The sequence below is a fragment of the Saccopteryx bilineata genome, chromosome 2 (genome assembly GCF_036850765.1).
Source record: "Saccopteryx bilineata isolate mSacBil1 chromosome 2, mSacBil1_pri_phased_curated, whole genome shotgun sequence".
In the NCBI taxonomy this organism is placed as follows: domain Eukaryota; kingdom Metazoa; phylum Chordata; class Mammalia; order Chiroptera; family Emballonuridae; genus Saccopteryx; species Saccopteryx bilineata.
In genome coordinates this window covers 77783102-77800364 of record NC_089491.1, presented here as the reverse complement: position 1 = coordinate 77800364, position 17263 = coordinate 77783102, and the positions used below count along the sequence as shown (strand labels likewise).

The 17263-nt window shown below is 40.0% G+C and overlaps 1 protein-coding gene and 1 pseudogene across 9 annotated transcripts in view; one reads left to right on the top strand and one right to left on the bottom strand.

The window, feature by feature from the left end:
• Positions 1-17263, top strand: part of BNC2 (basonuclin zinc finger protein 2) — a 479004-nt gene that overhangs the window by 400648 nt on the left and 61093 nt on the right. The window lies entirely within an intron of this gene.
• LOC136323693 (small ribosomal subunit protein eS25-like) lies at positions 1857-7297 on the bottom strand (annotated as a pseudogene).

Here is a 17263-nt window from a genome sequence, read left to right as displayed (position 1 = left end):
AGTTAATAAAACTGGAACTGAAACTAATTTCATTTTTGGGGGAAAAAACAACAACAACTCACTTCCAGGGATCAGTGAGCATGAAAAAAAAACCCTCACTACTCAAAGGGTTAAATAGGAATCCCCTCTTAAATTTTCCTCCCTTTGTATTTATTTGTTTCAGAGCGTCCTGATCACCTCCTGTCTCGCACACCTGTGCTGAGAGCCTGCTGTGAGGGGCACCAGGACGCCTGGGCCATGGCCCGCCCTCTCAGGGCTCACAGTCTAACAGAAAAGAGATCTTCTTACACACACAAAGCTAATACCAAGCAGAGAGATGTTAAAATTTGTTCCAGTAAAGATGTTTATTATATTTAGGTGCGAATTTAAGGGGAAGATGAGATTTCACTCTAAAGATAGGGAAGAGGGCCTCAGACTAGGAGGGATTGCTATTTGAATGAGATGTTAAACATTGAAATCTGGGTATTCTGGGTATCATTTGAAGAATAGGAAGATATTCTTATTTATGTTCTTGCAAAACAATTTTTCAAGGAGGAGGTTAAACAGTTTGTTAATGAAGTAGGCATCGGGAAATGTAATATCACGATCCAGTTCACATAATTCATCAGTAGCAGACATTCAAGGTTTCTTATTCTACCACCAGGGGTTTTGAGCAGTAATATCTGCTGCCTCCCCAAGTTTCGTTAGCATTCTTTAGAGTCACCTGAACTTATGGAGAGTTCCTAGTTTTTAGAGGGTGAGAAACTTTTCAGCCCCCCTTATGTAGCACTCAGATCACTCCAGAATGTTTCCTTTTGAAAGCACTTCAAACCTGCCATGCAGTTAGCCCTTTGGGGAGGAGAAAGGCGGGTAACAAAATATCAGCCAAGGCTTTGAAGATGGGTGATATGTTTTTCTCCTTAGGATGCTTAATCACACATCACCACACATGCACAGAAAATGAAAAATGTCAGAAACACATTTATGTAAGCCATGGATTATATCTGCATATACATTTCAACTCGGCCCTCCTGCCCTCAGACCAGTAATGATTGATGCATTATATTTTGGTTTTTTTAAAAAAGATTTCTCTAGTCCTAGGATTTTGCTGTATGTTAAAACTATTATCTCAATGCAAATGAGTTAGATTTATTAAACTATAGACCTATGTTGTTTAATACAATAATCACTAACCATGTGTCTATTTAAATTTAAATAAAATTAAAAATTGATTTTCTTAGTTCTGTAGCCACATGTAAAGTATTCTATCCTGAATTGAGATGTGCAGTAAATTATAAAATATCAACCAGATTTTAAAGATTTAAGGCAAATAAATACCAATTGTAAAATATTAACTATTTTTATATTGATTATATGTTGAATTGACACTATGTTGGACATGTTGGCTCAGGTAAAATATATTAAAGCTAATTTTTTGGATAAAAAAAGCTAACATTACCTTTTCTACTTTTTTATCATTACTTAAAAACTTAAAATTATTTCTGTGGGTCACATATTTCTATTTGACAGCTCTGGCTTAGAAAACTTATATGTTACTTTTTAATCTCGTTGTTTTAATATAAAGGTTTGTACCGAATAGACTTGCTAAACATTTTGGAAAATAAGGTACTAAGTAATGAGTAAAACATGATATATATAGATGATTTTATGATTCCTGAAGATGTTTTGCGTGCAATTTAGTATCTTTCTTTCCTCTCTTCTTCTTCTCCCCCTCCTCCTCCTCCTCCTCCTCTTCCTCCTCCTCCTTCTTCTTTTTTCCCCCCAAAACTAAAGGTTTTTATTCCTGTTCAGGCCCTTACTTTTTTTTTTTAATTAAGTTTTATTTTTCGAAATGTATAGCTGGCGGCACCTATTGTTCATGCATGTGCACCAGCAGCTGGGGCATCCCCACCTTTGGTGTTTCTGATGTAAATTCCTGGAGCTCTGGGCTTTGAAACTAGTTTACTAAGTCCTTGACTGAGGAGCTCCTGGCGGGCTGCCCTGGCCAAAGAGCTGCAGACCTGTCAGTTATAGTTGGGAACCTCCTTACACAGTGTGTCCTATATTGCTTTTGTCAAACAAGACTAGGTCATTGAGCTGGTCCTGGCCTTTGCCTTTGGACCACTTCTTCTGGCTTTGCCCAAAGATCTGTTCACTGGGTCATTGTCTTTCCTGGCTGACCCTCTGGCATCTTTCCTCTTCTTGTTCTTGGGCAGCACAGTGAAGCTCAGAGAGCAGCTGCTGCCACTGCAGCCTTGGTAAGATGTCCCCGGCCATTACCTCTTAAAATTGTTTTTGGTTTTGAGCCAGTTTATTAGACTTTAATCTTTGTCTCTTCATTAGCTAGTGAGTACGGCTAACTGATTGATAGGGATTAGGATTCCAATATTTTATAAATGATTCCACTGCAGCGTTGTTTTTTTAAAAAAATGGGAACTTACAGCCAATACAGTATCTAAAGCAGCATACTTAATCTGAAGTATTTTCAGTCTGAGCCCTGAATCAGCTATGTCAGCGCACGAAAAGATAAAACCGTTTCTTTGCCAATTAGAAAACTTTTGTTTCCTTTGACTAAAACATTTGACTCAGTAGCTTTCCTGTAGAAATATTGTGTTTCCACAGAGTTGTTTAATTTATTTATGTGAGTTCAAACTAGGTTCAGTGTAATTTTTCAGTTAGTTTAAGTGTAGGCGTGTTAGTGTTATATAAACCCTATTTGGCTATTAGTACTGTTGTCATTCATTTGATTATTTAAAAAGGCTTATCTCAAGCAGAGAACAGGCATCCTAACTTAGGAGTTGTTAATATTTTATTTTTTTAATGATATTTGGAACATCAAGATATAGTGTAGGGCTGGCAAGAAAAAATACCCTTGTGAATTTGGTAGAAAAAATTAGAAACCTTTCAAAGATGAGGCCATTGCTATGGTTTTGGGCGAACCTTACTGAAACTGTGTAATGACACACTGAAATGTCAGTAGTGGGAAAACAGTGCCCTCCTGTCTCGTGTGGGACATGTAACTTGGGAGCACAAAGGCAGAGAACAGAGAGGCCGTAAGTAGCCGCAGCAGGGCTTTTGCTGAACGGAATCACACTGATGTCTGCATATTTTTCAGTATTGAACTCTCTTATTCTAAACTTAAATCTTGTTCCTGTTTCTCCATCGATGGTGAAATATTTATGGAAACAAAGTGGTTTTCTCAGGTGTTCACATTGGTCCCTTCCTGATCCTGCTTTAGGGAAAACCAAACAGACACGTAAGGAGGAAAAAGAGTGTTTCCTACGGCCGCTTTCCTTGCTAAGGAAGACCCAGAGAGATGTGTACTTCTCAGCAGCCAGCTTCCGCTCAGGTACTCGGCTGGATCTTAAGAGTGACAAGAAATTATTGTTTCTGAAGATGGCTCATCACTTTTTCTCATAGGACTTGGCTGAGGTTCAGTGCTCTCTTTGGTCTTATTTGAATGGTATTTTATCAGTCAGACAAAATAATATTCAACTACTAATATCGTTCTGCTAAAATAGTTTAGAATAAAGATTTAATGTTCTCTTTCCAGTGAAGGCTTGTGCCCACCGTGCAGGACTGTAATAAAAGAGAAACAAATGAGGCAGCTCAAAGTTATGGCTCTCCATGGCTTTTAGGTCTCTCATACGTTTTTATAAAACATATATCAGAACTTCTGAATTGTTAAATTGGGTTATTTTTTTTTAATGCACTTGTATTCAAATATGGACCTGGGAGTAACCTATGAGATGTCAGTGTTAAGAACGGGTTCTCTCCTGGCTAACAGACGTATTGCTGTTATTATGTCCTCAGGTCTGTAGCCAGGAGAGGACAATTGACCCCAAGGCTGTGTTCCTAAATTGATCTTGAAATAAACTGGTCCACCTGCAGCCCAGCTCCAGGCTCACCTTCTTGCCCACAGGCAAACAGGCAACCTAGTTGCCTCTTTTCTCACCTGTGAAAGAAGAGCATAGAAGGTGTCACTTCTAAATTCCCCGGTGGATTTAAAAGGCAAAGATGAGGTTAAAGATGTCATGTGAAGCTCTCACATTGTTACTATTTAATAACTTGCCCATCCCCTAGAAACCCAGGAGAGCTTTAAAGAACAGAAAATAAATTTTAGCTCAAATATTTGAGAGCCTAATGTGTCATTAACTGTTTGTGGGAATGTACGTTTTTGAAAAGCTGGTCCCTGGCCGGTTGGCTCAGCGGTAGAGCGTCGGCCTAGCGTGCGGAGGACCCGGGTTCGATTCCCGGCCAGGGCACACAGGAGAAGCGCACATTTGCTTCTCCACCCCTCCGCCGCGCTTTCCTCTCTGTCCCTCTCTTCCCCTCCCGCAGCCAAGGCTCCATTGGAGCAAAGATGGCCCGGGCGCTGGGGATGGCTCTGTGGCCTCTGCCCCAGGCGCTAGAGTGACTCTGGTTGCAACATGGCGACGCCCAGGATGGGCAGAGCATCGCCCCCTGGTGGGCAGAGCGTTGCCCCTGGTGGGCGTGCCGGGTGGATCCCGGTCGGGCGCATGCGGGAGTCTGTCTGACTGTCTCTCCAGGTTTCCAGCTTCAGAAAAATGGAAAAAAAAAAAAAAAAAAGCTGGTAATTTGGGTTTAATTAAGTAAGCATCACTCAAAATAACTTTGTGGATAGAGTCTTGTACATAATAGGGTCTAGATATAGTACTGGGGGGTACTAAAATGGGTATTTATTGATACTGGTCTGGGGGGATTAAGATCAAGTGCAAAATAGGCTTCAGCAATGAGTCTTCCTACCCCAACCTAGAAATTTACTCCAGCCTCAAATGCAGGAGGAACATGGAGGCTACAGATCTGGGAATGAGATTAACACCTCTAGAAGAATAATGCCAATTATACTTTGGGCCAGTTAGCTCAGTCAGTTAGAGCATTGTACCGAAACACCAAAGTGATGGGTTCGCTCCCTAGTCCGGACGCACATGGGACGCAACCAGTGAATGCACAGCTAAGTAGATCAACAAATGAATGCTTCCCTCTCTCCCCCTTTCTTCTCCGTCTCTCTCCATTCCTCTCTGTCTCTCTCAAATCAATCAATAAATTAAAAAGAAAAAGTATGACTTGTCCCAAGTCTTAAAAGTGCCCAAAATTTAACACTCTGGTCTTCCTTTTGCACTAGTCTCTTCCTCTCAGGCAGAGGGGAAGAGGCCAGATCATTCAAAGTAGATGGATCACCATGGCAGGTTGTTTGGACTTCGCAAAGTTCTTAGCATTAAAACAAACATTCCGAAAACACATTAGCCTCCCACCGTAAGAGGGGAAACGCACAAAGCAGGAAGCCTGCTGGGGTCTTTAGGGAAATCTTGAGTGCTTTGGGGTGATTTATTTTCAGAGGGTTTGAACTAGATCAGCTCAAAAGAAGATGGGAACATTCGTGATGGTGGGAGAGCAATGTAATTGACTCCTTTTCCCTCTCAATAAATGGTCTCCCTGGAAAGCCATCACAAGTAAGTGTTTTGTTCTACTGCTTCGTGGAGTGCGTAGTGGAGTAAAGTTATGGATTGCATGGCACATGCTTTTTTTTGGGGGGGGTACACCCCAGCAATGGGAGATGAGTGCAAGGGGGTGTGGGTCCTGCCCTGACAAACCCTATAAGATGCCGTGACTGTGTAACTGCAAACTTGGTCTCGTGTCAAATTAAACAAAAACTGCAGGAGACTTGTGGCTGTGAAGTGGATTTGGCCTCTGAATCCAGAAAGACCCACAAACCAGGATTTTGGGTAAAAGATGCTTAACACTCCTGGCCCAAGTTTACAAACGCGCCAACTAGGCTAGAAAAGATTGACCCAAGCAGAAAAAAACAAACCAAAGTTAGAAGATACATAGAGGGCTCGCTTAACCAACTGAGCATTAGCTTTTCTTTCGAGCTCAGAACGCCTGTGTTAGATGTTACTCTGATAGTCCTGTAGAAAAGAACTGAACTCCCTGAAACTCTCATTGAAAACTAAATAGTTTGCAGGTTCAGAGAAAAAGCAAATGAGAAATATTGTGCACGTGCATGTTTGAAGAATTTTTCAGGAAACTCAGGAGCAACGAGCTCTCCTTTGTTTAGGGATTGTTATGAAACTATTGCCGTCCTTTTTTGTACTGTGGTTGTAATTACAACCACAAGAATATTGTGTTCTCAAACATTCAAGCTCCCTGATTCCAGGTTGCCTGAAGCCAGGCTTCACATATGAATGCATGTAACAATGCCTCTTGGTACTCCTCCCCTTCCCTTGTCACTGGCCTTCCCCTTTCACAGCAGAAATGTCTTTATAGGCAGGGCCTGGCATATTGCTTTTGTTCACTAACGAAAATGTAGAGGTTCTTAAGAGATAGCAACTGAAACTTAAAAGCTTGATAGGTTAATGCCCAGGTAGAAATAAGTGCTCTCTTTAAGAAACTCTTCCTGATGCAGTTGCATGCCATTGGAACAGTTAGAAAGAGGAAAATTAGATCCACTTGCATGCCAGCTAGCTCTGTTTCTAGCACATGATTATTTTATTTGGGTGTACATTAATTAATCCTGAAATAAGATCCTGTGTGACATTCAAAGTTGTGTAGAGTAGCTCAGAGTTTAAATATTTTAGTTTTACAACTCTGTTATGCTGGCAGCCAACAATGGTGTCTCCGTGAAGTCAGCATATGAGCCCTGCTTGTGATGACATCTGGAAAGCTTGTTTTATCTATAAGCACAGTTGTAGACAAATGAAAGCAGACAGATGTAAGGCTGGGGTGGCATCTTTGCCTCAAGCACTCTCTGGCTGTACATTTTCCAGTATGTCAAAAACAGGGAGCTTTTTTTCAGGGTGGAATAAAAACATTCTGTCACATCCGTGCACCAGCTACTTTGCTGCCTTTTCTGAGCTCCGAGGTGTAAAATGGCATATATTGGTTCAAAATTTAACCAGAGGAAGACTTAGGCATCAGTAGGAGGTACCTGAGTATAAAGGGTACTAGACACAAAGGCAAAAGAAGTCTTTGCGTTATTTTAAATGACTCCCAACCTCCTTCCCCTAGGAGAGCCAGGAGGAACAAAACTGTGGAGAGGCGGTGGGCAGCCCCAGGAGTATCTTTACTCCTGCTGTGTCCCCCTGCTGCTATCTTTAGCAGTCGCTGCAGACCATGTCCACTGTGTATTCCGTACCCTCTGTGGACAGAGAAGTCTACTTAGTAGGCTGTGTGGGTGGGTCAGAGATAAGCTTTAGGGATAGAGTTAACCGTATGCTTGAAAATGAGTACCGGGACATTTGAAAGTCAGTGACATCATCTCACAGTTGGCATTCAGGTCCTTCTGCCGAGGGAGCATTCTTAAGAAATTTTTACACAAGAATCAGCTTGCCTCTTACACCACTTTCCTTTTTTTTGTTGTACAAGTATGTCCCAAGTATATATACATACATGCACATGTATTTGCTGGGATTTGGGTTAAAGCAACTTTTCAAAGTTCTTGACCTTACAACAGCAGTAGAATTTTCTCTACCTGTTAGGAGTGTGTTATTCATACATTTTCATCTTTGGGGATTTCTGGCTCCATATTTCATAACATGTAACCATGGATAATTATTGTTAAATATGTTTTTACTGAAATTTTAGTCTGTTTAAGAACTAAATTGCTCACTTGCAGCAAGAAACACATAACTTTATAGTATTAGAGTCTTCTATTTGAGGAAACCACACAAGAAACCACATAGATACATGTAATTTGAGAGCAGTGAAATAATGGAAATGTAGGGAAAACAACACGGGCTAAGGGAGTGAAGTATTCTCATTGCCTGTCAAGCACCAAAGTCTCTTGGCTTCAGCAGCAACTGTCTGTTGCGGTGGCTCAAGGTGGTTGAGAACATCTCCCCCCCACACACACTTTTTAGCAATAAAGTTGCATTATGCTTTTAACAGGGGAAAACACAAGTGTCCATTTCCTGTCCCATGCCCACCACACCATCATCAATCCTTTCAAAGTACATGGGTTTGAGGGCCACTGAGCCCTGATAAGTGCCTTTGTGTGTACAAAATGGGACTTTTTTGTTTTACATGCTGTTAAGCATGGTGGAGAAAATACACATGTATCAAAAGTGGACAGCAAATTGCCATTTGTACCTGCAAAGACTAAATGGTCCAGTCAGACGGATGGCTGGGGTTTTAGTAACACCTGAGTGAACTGATGGGCCAGTCAAGGGAAGCCCCTGGACCTTTGCATGACTTTCCACTTAAGCCCATCCGAGCGGTTCAGAGACTCCATCTGTGTTCTCTGAAACCCTGTCTGGCCCTGAGTGTCCTAATGTAATAGTGGTTGACTCCTCTAAGCTTATTCATTTAAATTGGGAGCAGAGAAGGAAGGAAATCTTGAGATCCTGGTTTTGCTTAATAATGTTAGGGTTTGAGAAGTGGGTTCAAGGCTTCATAAATTATCTGCAGGCCATGGACTTCGGCAACCAGGAAGATTTCATGTCTCATCATCCTTCCAAATCTGAGGGTCTCAGAGTCCGTTTTTACAATCTCCTTCCTCAGTTTCAACTTACAATTTAAACTATTAAAAACAGAAGCCATAATTCCTCTTGTATCACTCAATATAAAATATTTTTTCCTCTCTTAGTTGGAGTTTCCATAGCTGAATATATAGAGAAAATTAAAAATATTTGCCGACACTATTGGGTTGACATAGTGGGATATAATAGCCAGTAGGGACCTTGTACCAATACCAGTCTGATTTGTTTGTAAGTTAAATGATTCTGCTAAATCCATAGTACTATTTAGTCATCTTGATTTAATCAGAAATATCCTGCAAGGCTGTGTTTGGCCAAGATTAAAGTTATTCTGTTGGTAACATTAAAATAAAATTATGGGTCTCTCATGGTTTTGGTAAACATTAATTTTTATTGATGTGTTGATCTTATATTATTATCATATTATTGATAACACTTTTGGTGTCTACAATATATTATATACAGTGCTAAATGTTTTACATGTGTTTATTGACTGATAATTATATTTTACTAAAGACACTGTAACTTAGATGATCATATATAATTCTCATAATCTCATGAAGTTGGTTCTTTTACATTATTACCCCCATTTGGTCAGAAACTTCAAAGTTTCAGAGAATTTAATTAACTTAGTCAAGATCACACATCTTTGTGTATTGGATGGTGTGTGTGGATGGTGTAAGGGCATTGATTTTATTTTTACTTACTATTCCAAATACACTTTAATCATAATGTATCCTGTACATGTGTTCTTTACTCAGAAACAATCTGTTAATGTTTTTAAAAATGCATTGAAATTGAGCATTGTTTCAGTCTCCCAAATGAAAACAACCAATCACATGGTAAGTTTGCAGTAGCATCAGTGCTAGTAGTGATGTAACATTAGATTCCCATCAGGCATAGAGTTCTTTTATTGGCTAGAATGCCAGTGCAGTGTCTTGGTTGGTCAAAAAGCCTGTGACATAGGGTGCTGGCGTTTGAATTTCACCACTGCCACCGATGAGCCCTAACTATTTATGCCTCATGTTTCATACCTTTAAAATAGTGATAATATTAACTACTGTTTCATGAAGATATTACCATATTTCCCCATGTGTAAGATTCTCCCATGTATAAGATGCACCTTAATTTTGGGGCCCAAAATTTGAAGAAAAAATAAAGTATTACATAAAGTTATTGAACTTAAGTTTTATTCATCATAAAATTCATACAACTTCTCATCACTGTCAAAACTCCCATCCTTTAGTTTGTCCTTATCTGTGTCTGATGATGAATCACTGTCTTCATATATTGCCTTGTCCTCAGTTCCATCTATGACATTGATAATGCCACAACCAGTGTATAAGACACACCTAGTCTTTAGATCCCAAGTTTTTTGGAAAAGGGTGCATTTTATAATACATGGGGAAATATGGTATGTATTGAATGAGCTAAAATATGTAAAGCACTTAAACTGATACCTGTCTCCTAAGAAATACTATATAGGTATTAGCTGCTTATATTGTTTTCTGGCTGTTATTATGATAATAACTTAAGGTAACACCTGGGGACCACATGCAGCCTGCAGGTAGTTTCCCAATTTTTAGAAATATTTGGAGACTGTCAAAGGTCAGTATCCATCCACAGGTTAGGCTATTACAGATAACATTTTACTATCTTTGTGCTGACTTGTTAAAATAAACATATAAATAATCTAGCAGATATTTCAGAATACAGAACACAAATGCAAGAAAGATTATACATATTAGTGTAAATTAAGCATTTGAAATGTTTGTATCTATACTTTAAAAATGAGTGCTGACCCAGTAATATCAGTAATTTCCCCCCTGAAATTGTAAATTATATGACTGTTATGCTGATAAGTGATACATAAAAAAGACTTCTTACAAGCAAATATAATAAAATGGTAATTGTAGAATTTAGGTGGTACATATATTGATGTTCAATGTACAGTTCTTTCCACTTTTCTGTACATTTAAAAGTTTTAACAATAAAATATTGGTAGTGGGAGACTCTTAGAGTATTGCCTCCTAATCAGTGCAAGTAAAGGAAACCTCTCTGAAGCTTGAGACCCTTTCCTAGGCACTGTGTTCCTTGGCAGGACAGACAGCAGTTGAGTGGTGTGCAGTATGCTCAGGAGCACACCCTCTGAAATACCCTTTCTGTCTAACTTGGGCATGTATTTTCTAATCACCAACTTGTTCTTTTTTTTTTTTTAGTTGTGTGTGTGTCTGTGTGTGTGAATTTAATTTCCATTTGCATTTTGTTTATCTGTTTAATACCAGTGTTATCCTTCTTTTCTTTAGTCAGAGCTGGAAGGTCTTTGAGAGGGAGCCAGAAATGCAGGGAACCACACGGTAGTTATTTCAGTTTAATGACACTCTTACACAATGCCGTTCTTTTGTAACTTGGAAGAGTTAGCCAGGAGCTTCATGGTTAATGTAGAGTTCACATTTTCTGAAGCTAATAAGCATCTGTATATTAGAAGATCTATACTTAATACATCTAACAGTCCTTTTATCTTGTAATTTGTGTTAAAAGATGTTTTAAATATAAATACTCTCTTAAATATAAATAACATTGTCCATTGAAGAAGATCAGAAAATAGATTATAGATGCTACCTAAGAAAAAGGCATTGTTTCAAAAAGGCATTGAATAAGTTTTCGGTTGAAAATGTTTGTATTCCATGTCATTCATGTTATGTGCCTTTTAGGGAAAAGTGCATTTGCTTGTGAACTACAGCACTATGGTGATGTTATAAGTATCCGCTTCTTCTCTGTATGGCTCAGACCACATACAGAATCGTGTGTTTAGTTCTGGGTATTGCATTGTGTGAGAGCACTAAGCAATTCAAGTGTGACCACCAAGGGTGACCAGGGTGGTTACAGGTCTGCAGACAAACCACAGGGAAACAGTTGAAGGCACTGCCAGTGTAAGGTTGGGGAAAAGCCTGCCAGAGTGGATTCTCCTCCCCATCTGTAAGGCCTTCCACGTGGGCCAGGAAGCTGACTGATTCTGTTAATGAGTCAGAGGACCGAAATTTATAGAAAGGCAGATTTCAACTCAGGGGAAGGAAAGAAGTATAGCAGTTAGAGCCATGGAACAATGCAATGAATGGCCTCATAATGTAATGAGCCAGATACAGCTGGGGGGGTTTTCTGCCTGACTACTTCTGTCATCTGTTCGCAGGATATGGAAGGATACAGGGGCGCACTCACATCTTGTTCAAAGAGGAGTGATACTTCCCGAACACCTACGGAAAGACATGTTGAGAAGTTCAAATTGGAAGGCCAAGTACTCTTGCCCCAAAAGCAGAGTATCCACTTTGTTCTGGGAGTCAGTTCTAGAGTAGGAGCTGAAGGACGTTTCTTCCAGAGTCTGTTGTGTGGACGCATGTTTTTGTTGGAAGCGCTCAAGGCAAAGTACATCTTAAGTCAGTATTCTGATAACAAAGAAATAGATTAGTTTTTTTTTATTAAAAAGAGCAAATTCTATAATGTCAAAGCTGAATTAAAAATACAATTATATAATATTTATCTTTTCATATGTGTTTTATAATCTTCCCCTTTTTTTAGGGTTATAAAGAAATAATTTAGATATAGCAAATGTCTTCTAGTGGAGGCTTTAGGTTTTTTTAGCATGTTTGTAACTACTAGCAAATCAGACAAAATATTTCTTTATGTTGGGGAGGTAAGCACAAACAACTAAAATTTTAAAGATGCTTACATAATAAATCAAGAGCAATATAGAATAGCCCTCTCTTTTTGGAAATGTGTTTGTTTGACATTTTTAAATAACTGACAAGTTATCATAGTGATATGGCCTTGGTTGCTGCTTCTAAGTTTTAAAGTCTTAAAAAAATAAATAAGTTTTAAAGTCTTGGTTTGTTAAGAAAATTAAGGAGAGTTCTTTTATTTTATTGTCCTTGTTACATTTTCATCAAAGAAGGTTTGTTTTTACAAGCAAATACGAGGAACTAAAGGTAACCAAAGTGAATGCTGAAGCTGAATGAGGTTAGGCCGTTCCCCTGGGCTCGTCTCCGCCTTCTCCTGCCTTCTCCTTTTCTGTCCCTGTGCAGCGCTGTATTAGCTTAAATACAAAATACTTTGTACTTAAGTTCCACTTGCATATTGGAGGCCTTGTGAGGGCGTAAGCTACTTTATCTATCTGTCTTATGTATCCCACATTCAACAGTTTTCACTTTGTTCGTTTTCCACCGCAGACACTGTAAAACATGAGTGATCAACTTTTTGTGCATTTCAAGACCTTTACTTCATTATACTTAGAATATAATTTTAGGAATGATCCCCTTGTAACATGAAGGAGCTATGAAAAATTACAGAAATGTGGTATGTTTAGGGAAAATATCAGGTGACATTAATAGGTTAATTCAGCATTTAACCATTTAACCAATATTTATTGAGTTTCTACTGTGAGACAGACAGAGGTGCTAGATTCTAGAAGTTAAAGTGGTGAGCAAGACAGATGAGGTTCCTGCCATCCTGGAGCTTATTGACGAGTGGGGGGAGATGGTGCACTATCATGTAAACATTAGATCAGCGGTTCTCAACCTGTGGGATATTTTATTTTAAAATGTATTGTATAATAAATATGTATTTTCCAATGGCTTTAGGCGACCCCTGTGTTTTGGTTGTTTGACCCCCGCCGGGGTCGCGATCCATAGGTTGAGAACTGCTGCATTAGATAGATAGATGATAGATAGATAGATAGATAGATAGAGATATAGAATTGTCATGAGTTCTTTAAACATACACACACACATTGCTTTAAAAAAAAGCAAGGAACCTGCCTGACTAGTGGTGGCATAGTGAATAGAGCATTGACCTGGGACACTGAGTCCCCAGGTTTGAAACCCTGAGGTCACTGGCTTAAGCACAGGGTTGCCAGCTTTAGTGTGGGATTATAAACATGATCCCATGGTCACTGGCTTGAGCCCAAGATCGCTGCTTGAGCAAAGGGTTTCTGGCTCAGTTTCAGCAGTGCCCCCCACCCAAGGCACATATGAGAAGCAATCAATGAACAACTAAAATGACGCAACTACAAATTGATGCTTCTCCTCTCCTCTCCTCTCCTCTCCTCTCCTCTCCTCTCCTCTCCTCTCCTCTCCTCTCCTCTCCTCTCCTCTCCTCTCCTCTCCTCTCCTCTCCTCTCCTCTCCTCTCCTCTCCTCCCCTCCCCTCCCCTCCCCTCCCCTCCCCTCCCCTCCCCTCCCCTCCTAAAATAAAAAAAAGGGAAGAAGAATAAGAATAGGCCTTGGCCTATTGTCTCAGTAGAGAGAATGTCAGCATGGCGTATGGATGTCCTAGGTTCAATTCCTGGTCAGGGCACACAGGAGAACCAGCCTCCTGTTTCTCTCCCCCTCACACTCCCCCTCCTACAGCCAGTGGCTCAATTTGTTTGAGTGTTGACCCCGGGCACTGAGGAAAACTCGGTTAGTCTAGGCATGTCAGTCTCAAGCACTAAAAATAGCTCAACTGATTCGAGCATTGGCCTTAGACAGGGGTCACTGGGTGAATCCCAGTCAGGGCACATGCGAGTCTGTCTCACCTATCTCCCCTCCTCTCACTTAAGAAAGAAAAAATGAAAAAGAAAATAATAAATAATAATTTTTTTTAAAAGCAAGTAATGGAGGTGATGTGACTTTTGGAGTTGTTTTCTTAAATGAGCTTAAATGAAGGATGAGTTGCAGCTCTTGAAGGAAATGGGCAGCCATGGATGTTTACAGACAAGAGGAAGTATGGAGGAGTTGGCAGTAGATACCTAACTGGAGCATCCTGGTGTGTAGAAGAAAGGCCAAGGGCAGTGTAGAGACCTAGCTTACAATACACATTTGCCTTCTCTGTTCAGCTGTTGTTTTTTGTGGTCCTTCCAGAATTTTCCTAGGATTATTACCCACAGGGGAAAATATGCTGGGTTTTTTTTTATTGTAATGAATCATACTCCTCTATTATTTCAGGTGTTGAAGATTTCTAGAAGCAGTAGAACTAGCAATGGTGTCAGTGTCTCAACTCCTGTAGTCAGATCGTTAGGGGGAAGCCCTTTCAGTTCTTAGTGGTGGAGAAAGCAAAACTACTGTTCACTGGCTTCCCCTCCAGGCTGCCCTGTGTAGAGAGCTGATAGAGCTTTTGGACATGGGAATTGCTTCACTGTTGACAGAAAGACATGGTGAATTTGATTAAATTAAATTAGGAGCATGTGTATGCTTGACAGAGTGAGCTAATGAAGGAAAATGCATCAAAAGGATTTATGGTGAATTGATTAAAATTTTTCTTTGCGGAAAGCGCTTCTGGCTTAACACTTGGAGTTATAAGGCTATATCGGTGCTTATGGTTTCTCACTTGCCTTTATAGTAGGCAGTTTGGGGACTTTTCTTTCCTTCGAGCAGCTGCTCTGTCTGTAGCATGCTCTGTTGCAGGCAAGAGTATTCCCAACCTGCAATCTGAATTGCATGGAGGAAAGAGGATAAAAGACACTATTTGATTTATTAATTTCTAGTGGATTAGAACTACAAATGTTTGCTATGTTTTTAATTTGAGAAGTAGAGAGAATCACAGCAGCTTTTAATTATGCATTTTGTGTAATGCAGCTCTGAATAGAGCAGAACAAAATTAAAATTGTGGATCAAATACTAAATCTGAGTGGATGCTAAAGTGAGCTGTAGTGTAATGCTAATGGTTTTGCGTCTTCCTGGCATTATGTCAATAATGGCTCTAATCACATTAAGTAGAGAGCCCATTAGCTTTTTCTTTGCAGCAGCATGCACCATAGCAACATGCTATGAGTTCTGAAATAACTTTTGACATATTTTTAAAAGCATTGCCATGTTCAGGCTAAGAAGCAAGCATAAAATGTGCATGTGTGAACACAGTTGTGTTCACAATGCTGTATGTACAGTGATGCTCTTTTGTTAGTATAGGAAGATTAACCCTATCTAACACTGTCTTTAAGAAATGCAACCCAGTGCCCTTATCTTTTTAAATTTAGTAGGTTATATGCTATTTCCATGAGACTGAAGCTTTCCTGGATTTCAACATGGTATGCAATCAGCTGTACTTCTACAGCATTGTACCTAGAGGTATGAAAGGCCCTTTACCATTTCCTTTCTTTGCTCTGTTCTCAAAGGGCATGGGATTCGCTAACTGCCCAGTTCTACGTAGTTCTAGTTCTGTGTTGAAGCGGGAACAGAGAAGTCTGAATGAGGTTATTTTGCTTGCTTTAACGCCAGTTCAGGTCCATTATGGGGGAGTGCTTTGTGTTCCCAAGATGAGCTACCATGTAGTATTTATAGTGGGTGTTCGCAGTGACTGAGAGACTAAAATTATGTAGCACAGTGTGTGACTAGTCCTTCTTTCTGAATAGTGACTTGGAAGAAATAGGGAGAACTTTCTTTTTTCTTTTTTTGAAACGGGAACATAGATCTGTTCCTGTATGTAACCCGACTGGGGATTGAACTAGCAAACTCTGTGCTCTGGGACGACGCTCCAACCAACCAAGCTATCTGGCCAGGGCCAGAGTATTTTTAAACCTTCAACCAATTAAAACTTTTTCAGAGGACCTTCAAGTAGAACTAAAACTCTTTAAGTTGTTCTGTTACCATATTATATCAAGATAACTTAGGAAGTTAGTGAGGAAATTTTCAAAACAGTACCATCCAATGGCACTTTATTCTTAATATACCTGTGATTTGATGACTTAGCTTTCTCCCCAAACCTTTGTCTAACCAATATATAACTGCATGGACAGCCATGCTTACAATATTGAAGGTTCATCTTTTGTGCTTTCTTCTTTCTTACCTCCTCTTATCTAATTGACCCTCCCGAAAGTTCTTTCAGTATTCTTTTTTTTTTATATATAAATAAATTTTTATTTTAATGGGGTGACATCAATAAATCAGGGTACATACATTCAAAGAAAACATTTCCAGGTTATCTTGTCATTTAGTTATGTTGCATACCCATCACCCAAAGAGAGATCGTCCTCTGCCACCCTCCATCCAGTTCTCTCTGTACCCCTCCCCCTCCCCTCCCCCTCTCCCTCCTTCCCTCCCCCCACCCCCCATAGCCACCACACTCCTGTTCATGCCTCTCAGTCTCGCTTTTATGTCCCACTAATGTATGGAATCCTGCAGTTCCTGTTTTTTTCTGATTCGCTTATTTCACTCCGCACAATGCTACCAAGACTCCACCATTCCGCTATAAGTGATCCAATGTCACCATTTCTCCTATCTGAATAATATACCATGGTGTATATGTGCCCCATCTTCTTCATCTAGTCCTCTATTTTTTTTTTACAGTGATTAAAAGCCTTTAAGCAAACTCTTGGCCAATACAGCAAGAATCCATAAATGAGTAGTGTCCTTAACATGTTCCCCAAGTCCAAGTTGGCCCCCTCACCATGCCAAATCCCTGAAAAATGCAACCCAACCACAGTTCAGTCTGTTAGGAGCTGTCACAGGGAGCAGGAGTCCAGGAAAGTTCCCCACAGGAAAAGTCCGTATGGCACTGGAATTGTCACCATTCTATACTTTGCAGCTCATGTCCAAGTCCCAATGACCGCTGCTTCTAGCTGGTAATGATTCAGGTAGACTGGAAAAAGCCATTTGCAGCATGCGTGGATATGGAGCTTCTGTTCTCCTCTGCCTGGAGAGTTGAGACCAGGTTGCTTTTCCCTGGAGCTCTGTGACTGTGGCCTGGTATTCTAAGTAAATATTGCAGCTTCAGCTTTCTAAACAGAACTTGAACTCATCCCATTCTCTCTAACCCTGTGCC